Raw genomic sequence first — 13,767 nt, 5'->3', positions numbered from 1 at the left:
AGTTTCGGTGTTTTGACTTTTTTTCTGTTTTGATGAGACTTGACTTATTAATTACTACTGCCTTGTTCTTTAACGAAATTTAAACTCAAACTTCTTCCTAAACATCCAGAGAAATATAATCGGACTAGCTAAAATAATAATTGCACCTAATTTCGCTATTTATATTTATGAGGTTGAAATTACAACGCGGAAACCGGTGAATTATTTAATAGAGCAGGGACGATGATATCAAGCCTTCAACTCCGACTAAGATTGGTTCTGATTATTTCAAGACCGTCGAGGCTTAAGTAATAAATATTTAGTTCGCATTTAACCTCAAAGATCCGCCCTCTCAGTTTCCACGAGTTGATGGGGAAAGTTCGGATTTTTGCCTACTAACAGTGGCGCAGTCAAGCAGGATAATATGCAATTCAATAAAATCGTTTAAAAAGAGCGTTTCCATTTGGAGAACGAGTTGAATGTAAGAAATAGCGTGTCTGAGGTCAACAAAGCGAATCGTTACATTCCTAAGCGAACGCAACAGGCCGGCTCGACGCAAAGGCAAATGCACTTAGCGTGAAACCAGAAAATCCCCCCTTTAGATCTACTACTAGATACGAAAAGCGAGAGAAGAAACGAGGAAAATGAACCGTCATGGCCTACCTAACCTGTATTCTTATTGTACCAGAGTCTAGTAGATTCCCGCGTTCTCTTCCTCTTCTGCGCCGTAATTTTTTTCTTCCGTTTCTTAGCGCCAACGTTGCCAGCTCAAACTCGGTCCGATTACATTTTATGTGGATGTAATCCCGAAGCGTGATTATGAATGGGCCCGGACCGAAAAATGGAAAAGAATGGCCGATTAAAAGCGAAAACGAACCGCGAGTTTAGTGACCGGAGCGCGGTGTACTTCCGAATCGGTCGAGGCCGAAACCGGATGTGAACGCAACGCTGGATTCCGTCCGAATACTAATTCCGGATTTTGTATTCATGAGGTTAAGATTAACCTGGGTCGAAACACTTGATTCGATTGAATAATTTAATGGCGGCCGTGCCCGAAAGGATTGTTGCGGATTGCCTTTCCTCCTGTCTTGATGCTCTTCCTGGTCGAGTGAAGAATGGACGCGGTCGGATTAGGATCTTCATATTTAATATTTCAATGTGATGAAGGGAAAACAGTCTAAAGTATAGATGCAAAGAGACCCACATCAAAGATGTTTCATGGAAGGAATGAGCTTGTTTTTGGAGATCTGCCCAGGCTCGAGAAGCTTATTCATTTTGGCTCTGTCAAATCGTCAAAATCTCAAGAATCTTTGTGTAGGTCAAATGACACTAGTCCACGTGATATTACTACCATTTGCAAAAGAATGATCATGTGACAATCTGTCAAATGGTGGCACGAAAACCACTCTAACCTAATCTAAAAAAGTGAAAATCTAATACCTATGGAGTCCTCAAAACCCAAACCTAAAAGCTGATGATGGTTGCAAAAAACTGAAACTTAATTTTATCTCATTTACAATAATGCATCGTTGTAGAGGAGAAAAGTAAAATGTCGGTTATTTTCAGTTATTTCATCGAATTAATCAGGAAAAAGTCAAAAGAGTGCCATAAAATAACATCAATAAACAATCGATTAATTACAATCGATAATCGATTAGAAAGACATTTGACAGTGTGTTACATGCTCTTCGGTTTGAAAATAGCAATAATGTCACGTGAATAAGTGTCAAACAGACTGTTACTTTCAGGTCACCATCTATTGAAACAGAATTTTCGTTATTACATATACAAACTATTCATATACACTTTGTTATCTATTCGTCTTCTCTTGACTTAATTAAGTTCTTATCAATGAGTAAAAAGAACAAGTATCAGGAGGTAACAATAATACAAATTATAACCCGTTTGTGCATTAAGCGAGGGGGACGGAAGTCCACCATCTTTGATAGCGCATTCGCCTACTGCGCAGTTGAATTGACGCAGTCATTGAAAGTTTGGAGTTTCAAACCCGCAAAAATTTGTTGTTTGTATTTGTTGTAGTATAGTGTTAGTTTGTTTTGTTTGTTTGTGGTTCTTTAACAGTTGAGTTTTGCAAATTTAAATTAAGTTGTACAGTGGACAAGATTAAATTTAGATCTGATAGTGCCAACCGGAAGTTGACGGCCGCCATATTACTCCCCCCCCTCCCCCTTGTTTCTGTCACCCACTTTGTTTGCTATTGCTCCTTCCTGCTATGTTTACATTTTTTTTATTCATTGGTTCTTATACTATTCGATCATATACAAACTATTCAAAACATTTTTAAAATTTTACAGATATCACACTGCTCTGAGGGTCTATTAAACGAAACCCCCTTATATTCAATGTCCTGGTATTTCGAAAATTTCCGTATTAATTACCAGTCACGCGGGCGTTATTGAAATAGCCAAATTGCGAATTTCTGCTTTGAATCAGCGATTCACTATAACGGAAATAAAAACCAATGAGTTTTCGATCTGTTGAAAACTGGTCCGTGCCTATACATTTCCGTCCCGTTAACAAAGCTGTGTTACTCTCCTATTTTTTTGGAGTGAACAGTGAAAAACAACCAGATTTGAACTAAAATTTATCATTGACAAGTGCAAAGCTCCGGTCTGTTTTTGCCTTCTTCGAGAATACCAACTCCTCTAAATCGAAAACGCCCGAGTAAATAATCGCAAAGGCAGTTCCCATTAAATTAGACCGTTTAAACGTTTAATTGAAGGTGATAAATCACGCGGATCCTACGGAATAATTAGCAGATATAGATGGGATCTGGATTTTTGCTCTGGAACGCGGCCAAGAAACTGTTGTTCCCCAATTTCTGGCTCCGTTTCGTTTAAACGTCAACAGTCATAGGCTAGGAAACCAGTTAAATTACCTCCCCTCAATTAAAAGAACCAGCGCAAATTCCAACGGGCTTTCACTTTTCAAATAAATCTCTTCCTGGACTTTACGATCCATTAAAATAATTAAAACGGTAATAAAAATATTCCCGTCGCAATCAACATTGGTTGGAAGAAATGCAGTTAATAACTTGAAATATGAAGCGAATTCCAATGCGGACAGTCAAGTGGAAAGGACGATGGTTCACTCAGCAATAATTACAAAAAATGCAATTATTAACTGATGGAATAGTTGCCAAATAGACGCAATTAAGAAGTTATAGAAATAGGGTAGTTAAATTTTTATAATTATTGTTTAATGCACAATAATTGTTAAAGTTGTGAAATATAGTTTCGTTTTTGAAAACATTCTTCTCTGTAATAATTCCACTTGAAGATCTGGTTTCAAACTTGAAATTTTTTGTTTGTGGGCTTCAATTTGGCTTCTGCAGGACTTTTATAGCTATGGAGAGCCAATGAAAAAAGCTATCGAATAGTAACTTTGGTTTGTTGGCAATATTGATTGGCTTCTACAGGGCTTGAATAATGAGAAACTAACCATTTATTCATTTGATCCTAAATAACTTTCTTATAAATTGTTAGCACAGCATTTTTTGGATGATTTGGACAAAAAGAATGAGTGTAAAAATATAATATTTTTCAACCAACCAAAAATCAAACTTGCTGACGTTTTTACTACTGATTAGATTTAAACTGATTATTTCGCGGGCAGTATGTGTATGACGTAGCTAACTTTGAGCGTTGCTATTGGATATAATAATATCATTATTTTATTTTGACGTTTGACATGGTCTACGACGTTGACGTCCCGATTGCGGTTAGGTTAACTTTTGTATTTGTAGGGTTAGGTTCAAAACTAGACACAAAAACAAAAAAAAACAAAAATCTAACTAATGACATTTTGATGTAACGAGAGAACTTAATTTCTGATAGGGTCCGGAATAACACTCTTAGGGGAAATGGACCAATTAAATCGGGACACTAACCCAATTTAGCGGGCATCCCCTGTAGTTCTCTCGGTCTTCGTTGTTTCTGTTTTTTTCTTCCATTCTCCTTTTCCGTTAAATTGAAACTTAACTTATTGAAGAATCCCTTTTAGACGGTTTAAAAATATCAGACCGAATAGAGTTTTCAGGTCTAATTAGGTAATAACCGTGCACCTGAGAACTCTTTTACCGATCCGGACATTCTGTGTAAACCCGCCCTTATACGAATTAGATCAGATTAGTATGTCTGGCACGTAAGTGTATACCCCTTTTCCCTCGGCAGATCTCTGACCCGAAGCAAATAATCTTTTAAGCATTTAAGGCTTAAATGGAAAATTGCTTTTGTTGCAATATGCCTCAAGAACAGGAAAGTTTCAATTAATCAAATTTCTGTTAGACACTTGATAGAAAAAAAATATCAATTTTCTAGAATCAACTTGTATCAATGTAATTTTCTTAATTACTGCCAAAAGGGAAAGGAAAATCAAATACCAAGAGATACACTACAGTAACAGCATTAAAGTAATATGGTAATGTCGTACATATACACAACACTAATCATAACGTAAGAGCATCTTAATTAAACCTTAAGGCTGGTGCATTTCAGTTTCCTATAGCAGCTACCACTAGGTAAATGTATCTTTCAGAATTGCGTCGAACTTAAATTGCTCTTTGATATTACGGACCGCATTCTTAGGGCTTAGGGCTGTTTTAAATCTGTTTGATACTTGGCCGTGGTTTTGCACTTTGTGAATGCTTTAATATGTAGTTGTAGGTTGTAGAGAGTGGTTGGATGTTGCCTTAAGCCTTCGCTTCTCGAACAAGACAGGTTGGGAAGTAATAATTAGACGTTACGTAACGGTTTTAGTAATTTTACCCTTGTTGATATTTTCCTTCCCTGTGATATAAATTTGTTAATAAACAGTTAGGTAAAATTGTTTTTAAATGTCACGTGTTGTATCAATTTTACAGGAATTCAATTGGACAGTGTTGCCACGTAAACGAAAAGGAAACCGAGTCTGCAAATTAGCCGATCCTAATCAGGCACGGGCGACGGCCTCAAATAGAACAACACTAAACAAACAAGAGAATAGAGCGGACTCATCGTTCGCTCGCGTAGGCTGCAAGTATTAATCAAAAGGGCATTTTTCCGAATAATTAACCCTAAACAATTGGGCACAATGGACGGGTAAGCGAAATTAATGATGTAAACAGAGCTCATAAAGGGCGCGGGCCAGGTTGCCAGCCAACTTCCGGCCATAATGGACCAGGATATAATGCAGCAGCGAATAATAATGACCTCTCTCTCCATGATGATGATCGTTTGGTTTTCACCATCGCATTATTTGTTTGATTGTGGAATATCCAAATTAAAGGTAATGTAACATGTCAGCAATACACACTAAACTGCTGACTAAAGTTTTACATGATCCTAGATGGAAGTGATTGTAATTCACTCAATTCATGTCGATATCATTGGCAAACTCGATAACACTTGAAATAGGAATTTCCGATGCAGAAAGCATAACAATAATTACTCTATTTTACATTTAATCCGACAGACAATATCGAATGTTTAGCCGGTAGGCAAGCAAACTAAAACGGAAGATAACATGCTCTCTCCATTAAATTCGAAATGGAGCTCGATTTTTAATTATTTGCCGTTGCGCGATTTCCATAGAAACCACCTGCAAGGTACGTTTAGACAGAATAATAACTGAAATATTGGAGATTCCATGGTAAATGCGAAATCGGGGGCTACACCCGGATGCGTAATTGTTTTGTAATGAAACTGCCCTCGGGCTAACGATATGAACTCTGGAAATGTCGACGATTTTATCAAATTTTTATTACCAATTCATGCCATATTTTTTTAGTTTTTTTTTTCTTATTTCCAAGTACGTTAACATTAGAGTTTGTTAATTCTGTACCAAACAAAAATGCTAACCCAACCTAAAAAAAAAGCGACTAAAATATAGGCCATCAGTGTTTTGAAACCATTTTGTTTTCTTCCTTCCCATTCAAAACACAATTTAACCAAAACAAAAATTTCTAACCCAACCTAAAATGAAAAAAATGGCGCCAAAAATATAAACTAGAGTTTTGGCGCCATTTTTCTTCTTCTTTTTAATTACTAAGAAAATGGAACCAAACCCACAACCTAACCAAACAAAAAACATTCCAAATTTAAGATACTTAAAAGCTCTGTTAGGTTTATGCTCACTTAAAACCAAACCAATACCCATTTATGGCCATTTAATATTGAAGATTGAAGTTAACTTTTAACTTAAGATTTAAGATTTTTCTTAAATGAAAACAGTTCTGCACATGTTCCAAGCTGTTAAAATGATATGGGAAGTTTTTGATTTAGGAATAAGAATTCAAATTACAAATAGTTACTAAAATAAATGGGACCAGGACTGACCGGTTTAGTATACACCTTTTATTCAAAATTTAAACCCAACTGAAAACTGTCATCTGTCACAATAAACTATCAATCTTAATGACACTTGTCAAAACGGGCTAATTACTGAAAAATCTTAAATGTTAAGTGAGCATAAACCCACCATATCTCTCATCTTTTGTTAATTCTGCAATATCTCAGATTCATAACAAGTTGCCCTAGTCTGATCTTTACATTGATCTTGATCCGAATTTAGTACTGGTTTCGTAGTTTTACTGAGATTGTAAGCTAATTTTGTACCATAAACTATAGTTTCTAGTTATTGTAAACTAAAGAAACCAGAAAAATACTTCTGGCAGTCTTGACAATTATCAGAACAGAACAAATCTTAGGTTAAAAATGCTGTAGCAGAAATTAATGGTAGAGGGCGCTGCGATCTGAATTTGAAATAACGGACAACTATAATCATCATCTTGATTATTGTCATGTATATTACAACATTTTTGTAATATTGTTTTGCTGAAAACAATAATTCAACACTAATTTGACATTGTCGCGCGTATATTGGAATTAATCCGCACTTGAGCGACTGGAAATACAAATTTTGCTGCTTAACTGTCCTTGTTAAGCTGGCAGCGACAAACTGCAATTTAATAATTATCCAGTCGACATACGGAATACAGTCTGGAAAGGCTGGAAGTGTGAATGGAATTCGTGTTAAATTGCACGAGAATTTCTTTCAAAGAGAGGCAACCGTGCCAGAAACGTTATCTTTCCAGGACGTTATCCAGATGGAGCGTGTCGCTGATTTTCCGCCTGCTTAAAGACCTTCATTTTTTATTTCCTTGTCCTTTCCCGAGTCGTACTCAATTAGAGTTGTTTTCGTGTTTATTTATTTTAATTAGCTAAATGGGTCCTTGCCAAAAGGTTTCCGTGTCACGGTCCGGTTAATAAACATAATTAAATGCGAAACTTGGAAAAGTTAAAAAATTGAAAAGTTCTCGGGGAAAAAAAAAGAAACTGGACCGGGAAATATTAAAAAAAGGGGGACGCGGTCTCGCGGGGGATTTGGTGGAAAATTATACCGATATTAAAAATACATTTGGAAGTCTTCCCGGCCCGGGGACATTTTTTTTTTCCCGACAGTAACCGCCAGTTCGGAACTGGTTTAATGGGAGTTTTAATATTTATGCCACGGCCTGTTTCTAGAAAAAGCCCGACAGCAATCAGATGCAAAATGTATGCGATATTTCCAACCTCATGAAAAAAAAAACTGGAACAATTCAGTTGCCAATACAACAACTTAATAACTGGTTAAGGCGTTAATAAAATGGGGACTTTGCCAATGCCACGTTGGTCTCGATGGGATTTAGAAAAGAACGGTTTTTCGATTAGTTGTTAGTAGGAAATTGCAAACAGGAACTTATAAGCAATATGAAAAAGTTTATACTTGGAAAGTTAGTAAGTAATTCAATAATTCGTATGGGTGTGCTTTAGTAATTTTCTGGAAGTTAGCAACCATTTCTTCTGGACCTGCTGAAGAAAACGTGTTAAATCTTAACCAAATCAAGACAAACCTAGTGACCATTGTGGGAAAGGTTGGAAGCAATAATAACTGAATTTTTTTGGTAAATAGAGCTTGAGCATTGAATAACATCACATAGGCACAGCTCCACTAATTTGTACTTGAATCTTAAATGGCTAGTTGCTACTTATTAAGTTCAGAAATATTACCTAAAGCCGTACAATGTATGCATGGACATTGTTGAGTAGGTAAAAAAAGGTTCTTACCTGAAAAAAACCTAAATGATTAAAACACCAAAATTTTCCTAAAATAAATAAAAGTACAATTAGTCAGGGACTCAGAGACAAAAAGACGAAAGTGAATACAAACAAACGCAAATTGCCATCATATTTTCTTATGGTGTTTTCCCACCATCTCTCGAATAAATTCGTATTCCTTGCTTTAAAAATCTCGCACGTTTTAAATTCCGCAAAGTTTATTTTCCTTGCTCCGTTTTCAATTTAATAACACCCGACGAAATTGTACATTGATCCCCCAAGGCCTTTTGTATTTTCTCTACTCATCGAGCTTTTTTTGTCTCTAGATGGGCTGCCGACCCTGTACAGTCTATACAGCCTTCCAGTGAATTTTTTCCTGTATGAGCGCGGCCGTTTCATTTTTGTTTATGGCCGCGTTCTCTTTCTTTTCGTCCCAGGTTTTTGATAGTTTTATATTGGGCGAACCGGTCTCGCGACACAATTTAGGATTTATGGCATTTTTCTCTCCTTGTAAATCGAACGAAAGAACGGAATTTCAATTTTTATACAACACAACGACTGGAAGCGGACTTTGTCGATAATAAAAGTAGTTCAAGATTATTAAAATACCGAAACGGCAATAAATGGTATAGCTCTACAAGCTCAATATTTGTGATGGTACAAGATTTTGAATTTGCATATACAAGGGATTTATGACATCTTCAGGAAGTGAAGTGAACTACATGGTTTGAGTTATTGAGGGTAAAAACTAATAAGCTAAAACAGGTTTTACACTGCAGTTTGATGTAAAAAAATGGCAGAGGTTGTATTTTCATCCAACTTGCTGTTTTCTCTGTTGCCAACACTTAAAAAAAATTGTGAAGTTTACTTTTTGGAGTTTTTTGTTGTAGATACTGGATGAGTGGTTACATTTGCTCTTATCCTTATTATGACAGTTGTCACGTGACTGTCTAATTAAATAGTGTTCCAGTATAACGTGATTGCTGTCACAGACGTCAAATATGAAGCTGCAATAATCAAAGTTCAGGACCTTTTTCTATACTGGTCGAAACAAAACGTGTAATATAGCTTCTTGATAATAATTTGACAGTTAACTGGTCATTGTCTAGGTAAATTATGTTTTGGTATCACGTGACAACTGCCAGAAACGTCAAAACTGTTAAACTTTGCTTAGTTTGGGCATAAAGCTCCAAAAATTACAGTATAAATCAGTTTTCTTGAAGTATGCGAGACAGGTCATGGATTTTAGCTTCACAGACATTATTTTGACAGTTTTCACGTGATTGTCTAATTAAATAGTGTATCAGTAACACGTGATTGATGTCACAGACGTCAATGTTTGCTCAACCAAAAACATGAAGCTGCAAAAATCTAAATTCAGGACTTTTTTTATACTGTTCGAAACAAAACGTGATTTATAGCTTCTTGATCCATAATTTGTCAGTTAACAGGTCCCTGTCTAGGTAAATTATGTTTTGGTATCACGTGACAACTGCCAGAAGCGTCATAACTGTTAAAAATCATAGTAAGGCTATAATTTTTGCTACATCCAAAAGGGGTTTAAGTAGTTCATATTCTGAACGTATTGAAAAGTTTTAATTACAGCATAAATTTGCTTGAAAGAAGCCACCTTCTTAATGGGTTTTGCCATAAGAACTGAGAAAAGCTTGAAGCAAAATAGACTAAAATGACATCTTATTCGTTACTAATCAAGTTAAGAAACTATGCTCTTTTTCAGGTTTTTGACACATCTGCAGATTGTTGTAAAAGTCATATTTAGAAGATTTAATTAAATATTGAATTTCCTCAAAGTACCAAAATGCTTTAATTACAGACAAAAACAAAAAAACCATTATGGTTCCAGTTTGCCTTTTTATTGGGTTTTGCTATAAGAGCTGAGAATAGGATGAAACAAAAATGGACCAAAATGACATTTTATTTGTTACTAGACAAATTAAGAATCTATGCAGTTTATGTACAAAAGGTTATTAGGACCTAAACACTTTTTCGGTTTGGTAAACCTGGTTTCATTGACAGTTGACTTAAAAGCTTGATCAAAATCATTTTAAATGGATTTTAGTAGTATTAAAACATACGAAGTTAAACATTTGTGGATGGGGGTTGGAGAGGGAGCATGGAAGGAAACGTCAAGGGGGGCTCAGATACGTCCCAAACAGGCCGCAAACTAATCCCTGCAACATCCATTTGCGGTTTTGCGGTCCTACAGTTCGAAACTATTTCAAGTGCAATTCGGGGAACAAGAAATCACATCGGTAATAAACCGGCCGCAGGTGTACCAACCGTAAGGGGCATAAAATGAAATAATAGGATTCCAGGCTGTTTAGCTTACTCTTTGTAAGGTTTTTGCTATGATTTCAATTTTTGAAGAGCAACAAAAAATCACTTGAGTGAAACTAAAAATTTCACTGCTTGATTACACTGCCAACGTGCTCCACCAATTTTAAAAAATCTCGGTAGACAAAAAAAGGACCACAAACGCCATAATAATTGCAACCCCCGCGAGTTTTTCTCCGCATTTTCCGGTCCGGGGCGAGACTGGCGAACATGCCAAGAACTTAATTCCGTCTCTTAATACATGAAACTAGAAAATTACTTTTTCCTGCCAGCCCTCGGCCCTTCAACCCTCTCGCCCACCGTTCGCCATGTTGCTATTTCCGGCACGAAACAAGGCGCATTAATCAAAAGGTATAAAGTTATCATCGGGGCCCCGAACAGTGATAGCGACACGTCCCTGTCTCGGAAAACTTTTAATTTTCCGACGCTACACCATTGGTGGGGGTGTTGGTCCGACGATTTAATTTAATTTTTTCTGACACGCTGCTGTGTAACTGCAATTTTTGATAAAATGTCCTTTTTTTGTATACAAAATTGAAGCATCATTACTTCTTTGAAAATGTCTGGACAATTAGCCAGCTCAATCATTCCAACACATTCCTCCATTTTTCATTCAGAGACAACTTCTTAAAAATTCAACGCAATGAATTTATGCATGTTTTATGAAATTTAGTTCAAACTTCAAATTTCAGTTAAATATCTCATAAATTTAATCCTTTTGTGACAAACTATAGATATTTATCAACCTCTATACAGGGTGGTCCAGTTTTAAGTGTCAATAATTCACCATTCGATAACCAATCAAAAAATAAGTTGACTTGCATTATGTAATTTTTCTGAAAAACGTTTCCTAAGATACAGCCCACCAAATTTCAATTTAAAAAATCGTTTTATAGTGTAAAACTGAATATTCAAGACTTGTGAGGGTCCAAATTTGTACTGAATAGTCTAAAAATGTGTTATTAACTACTAGGAATAGTCTCATAATTCGTTTTCTCAGACTGCCTTCCTGGTAAAAACTAAAAACAGTCCGGAAACTAAAGATTGTATTGTACATGAAACTCATTTTTTGCTACTAAAAATAATCTAAAAGTTGATTTTTAAGGCTAGAGCTAACTTTACTAGGACTAAAGAGAGTCCAAAAGTCTATTTTCAGGACTTTAATTGGTGTACAAATCAATTTTCTGAAACAAGACTAGAAGTAAATTAAATTTTCGGACTATGTTACTTCTCAAGACTAATATCATTTGGTACCAAAATTTTTTACTTTTATTACGGAAGAAACTTCTTTGTGGAAATAGTCTTAAACTCGATTTTTCAGTCTTAAAAAGCACTAAAAACAGTCTGAATTTCTTAGAGATACTACAATTTATTGCACCTATGAGTGTAGAAGTCAATTTAATAGTGAAGAAGCTTGAAATGACATTTTCAAGACTATGGACAGTGTCCAAACTGGCTTTTAGGCCTGATAAGTCAAAAGATAGTCTTGAAGCTTCTTAAAGCAGTAAAAACAGTCTAAATTTTTAAGAAATACTTGAATTTTTAGCACTGAGGTGTCTAGAAGTCGATTTAATAGTAAAAAAGCTTAGAATGACATTTTAAGTCAATGGAGAATGTAAAAATTGCTTTTTTAAGTTTGCTATGTCAATAACTTCGCTTTTCCAAGCTGAAAGCAGTTTTGAAACACTAAAAATAGTCCAGAATTCTAAGAAAATGAAAATCAAAGTAAAAGGTACGAAAAGTTAGTTTTCAAAACAATTTTTATGAATCTAATGTCAATGTCCTGTATCTAAGACTAAAATATTGAAATTTGTCAATTTTTAAGGTTTAAATGTATGAATTTGTAATAAAAAATTCTAGAAAAAGTGTTTTTTTATGTAAACAAGTCAATTTTGAATATTAAAGTCTCTGGATGTGTATGAAAACTGGTTAGAAACACAATTTTTAATCTTCTGAAATCAATTTTTATCTTTTCTAAATCAATTTTCACAACTAAAGAATTTAAGTGTATTTGAAATCTATGAAAACTGGCTACAATGAAATTTTTTAGGCTTCTTAAGTTAATTTTTCGTTTCCAAGACAATTTTTAAGTTGGGTTGGGTTAGTTTTGGATCTCTGAACGTAATAACTGAATTATCTCGGAAACAAAGTTTTAAATTAGAATTTTATAAGAAACAATTTCTTTTTCATCGTGAACAATAAAATTAAAAGAAATTTTATTTTTGAAAAATATCCAAACACCTAGAAAATAAGACAAAAACATGAAAACCATCTTCCTGTATCTACGCTTCTGGAGAATTTTGGCAAACGTCATTCATAATGAGTATTAATTTCATGAGTGCTTGTTCCAAATTTGATCCAATGGTCTGACAGTTATGACAAAAAAAAAACGATTTTTTTAAAGTGAAATTTGAAGAACTGTATTTTCCTTAGGAAGCCTTTTTCAGAAAAATGACATAATGTATGTTAACTTATTTTTTGATGGGCTATCGAATGGTGAATTATTGACATTTAAAACTGGACCACCCTGTATAGAAAAACACTATTTCCTTCTTGATGTAATTAAAATCAGAAAACATGGCTATGATGTCTTAACTGCAAAATCCGCAAAGACAGAATATATCCAATAACCCTCCATCATCCCCTGGAGGAGCGATTTTTTTCTTCTGTTTTTTACGATCGAACCTAACTTGTTGATCCCAGCAGACGTAAATATAATTCCGACATAAATCCGCCGTAATGTCTTGACCTGAAATCGAAATGGGGTCCGAGAGAACCTGAAAAAGGCCGCTTTTTGCGGATAAAGCATTCCCTCCCTTGCGTGTTTATTGTATTGTCAAAGGGATGTTGTAAGTTCCACCGGGGTCAAATCGGTTATTTTTTTCTTTCGAGTCAGAATTTTCAGTATACGGGAGCCAACCTAAGCAGATGCAGAAACTTTGGAATGAATTATGGACATGCAGAAACCCCTTTTGATCTTCTAAAAAGCAAGCCAGCTTTTGTATACGCACGCGGCCAGAGTTCTTTTCAGCAAACGTAACCTTTTTTCTTTAATTTATAAGGCCCCCCTGATTAAATGGACACACAAACACACTAACGCAAAAGGGGGGAAAAAGCAGTCTCTCTTTTCAAAAAAAAGCTGAAATCACCGCCTCTCGACGCATATGATAAACCCATTTACCTACAAACCCTTTTTATCCCTTCGAAATTTGTTTATGGCACTTTGCATACCCGCCTCCGCTTTGATTCCCAACCCTTTTTCTGTATTTTTTTACGAAATTGTAGGGGAAGTATCTGACGCTCTATCTATTTCCCCTCACCCAGTTTCGGTCGGTCT

The 13,767-nt window shown here is 35.4% G+C and overlaps 1 protein-coding gene and 1 long non-coding RNA gene across 11 annotated transcripts in view; one reads left to right on the top strand and one right to left on the bottom strand.

Annotated features, from left to right (window-relative positions):
* Window positions 1-13,767, bottom strand: part of heph (polypyrimidine tract-binding protein 1 heph) — a 128,306-nt gene that overhangs the window by 52,477 nt on the left and 62,062 nt on the right. The gene's annotated exons all lie outside the window — the stretch shown is intronic.
* The window catches only part of LOC145728753 (uncharacterized), a 30,038-nt gene that overhangs the window by 12,231 nt on the left and 4,040 nt on the right, over window positions 1-13,767 (top strand). Inside the window, exon 3 of one of the 2 annotated variants that reach the window (XR_014178155.1) lies at window positions 4,862-5,265. The exons of the other annotated variant lie outside the window; for it this stretch is intronic. This is a non-coding gene — a long non-coding RNA (uncharacterized LOC145728753). The remainder of the gene's footprint in view (window positions 1-4,861; window positions 5,266-13,767) is intronic. 2 annotated transcript variants of the gene reach the window in all.

Source organism: Ips typographus, linkage group LG4 (assembly GCF_016097725.1).
Source record: "Ips typographus isolate SLU linkage group LG4, UJ_Ityp_2.0, whole genome shotgun sequence".
NCBI lineage: Eukaryota > Metazoa > Arthropoda > Insecta > Coleoptera > Curculionidae > Ips > Ips typographus.
This window is presented reverse-complemented; position numbering and strand designations above follow the sequence as displayed.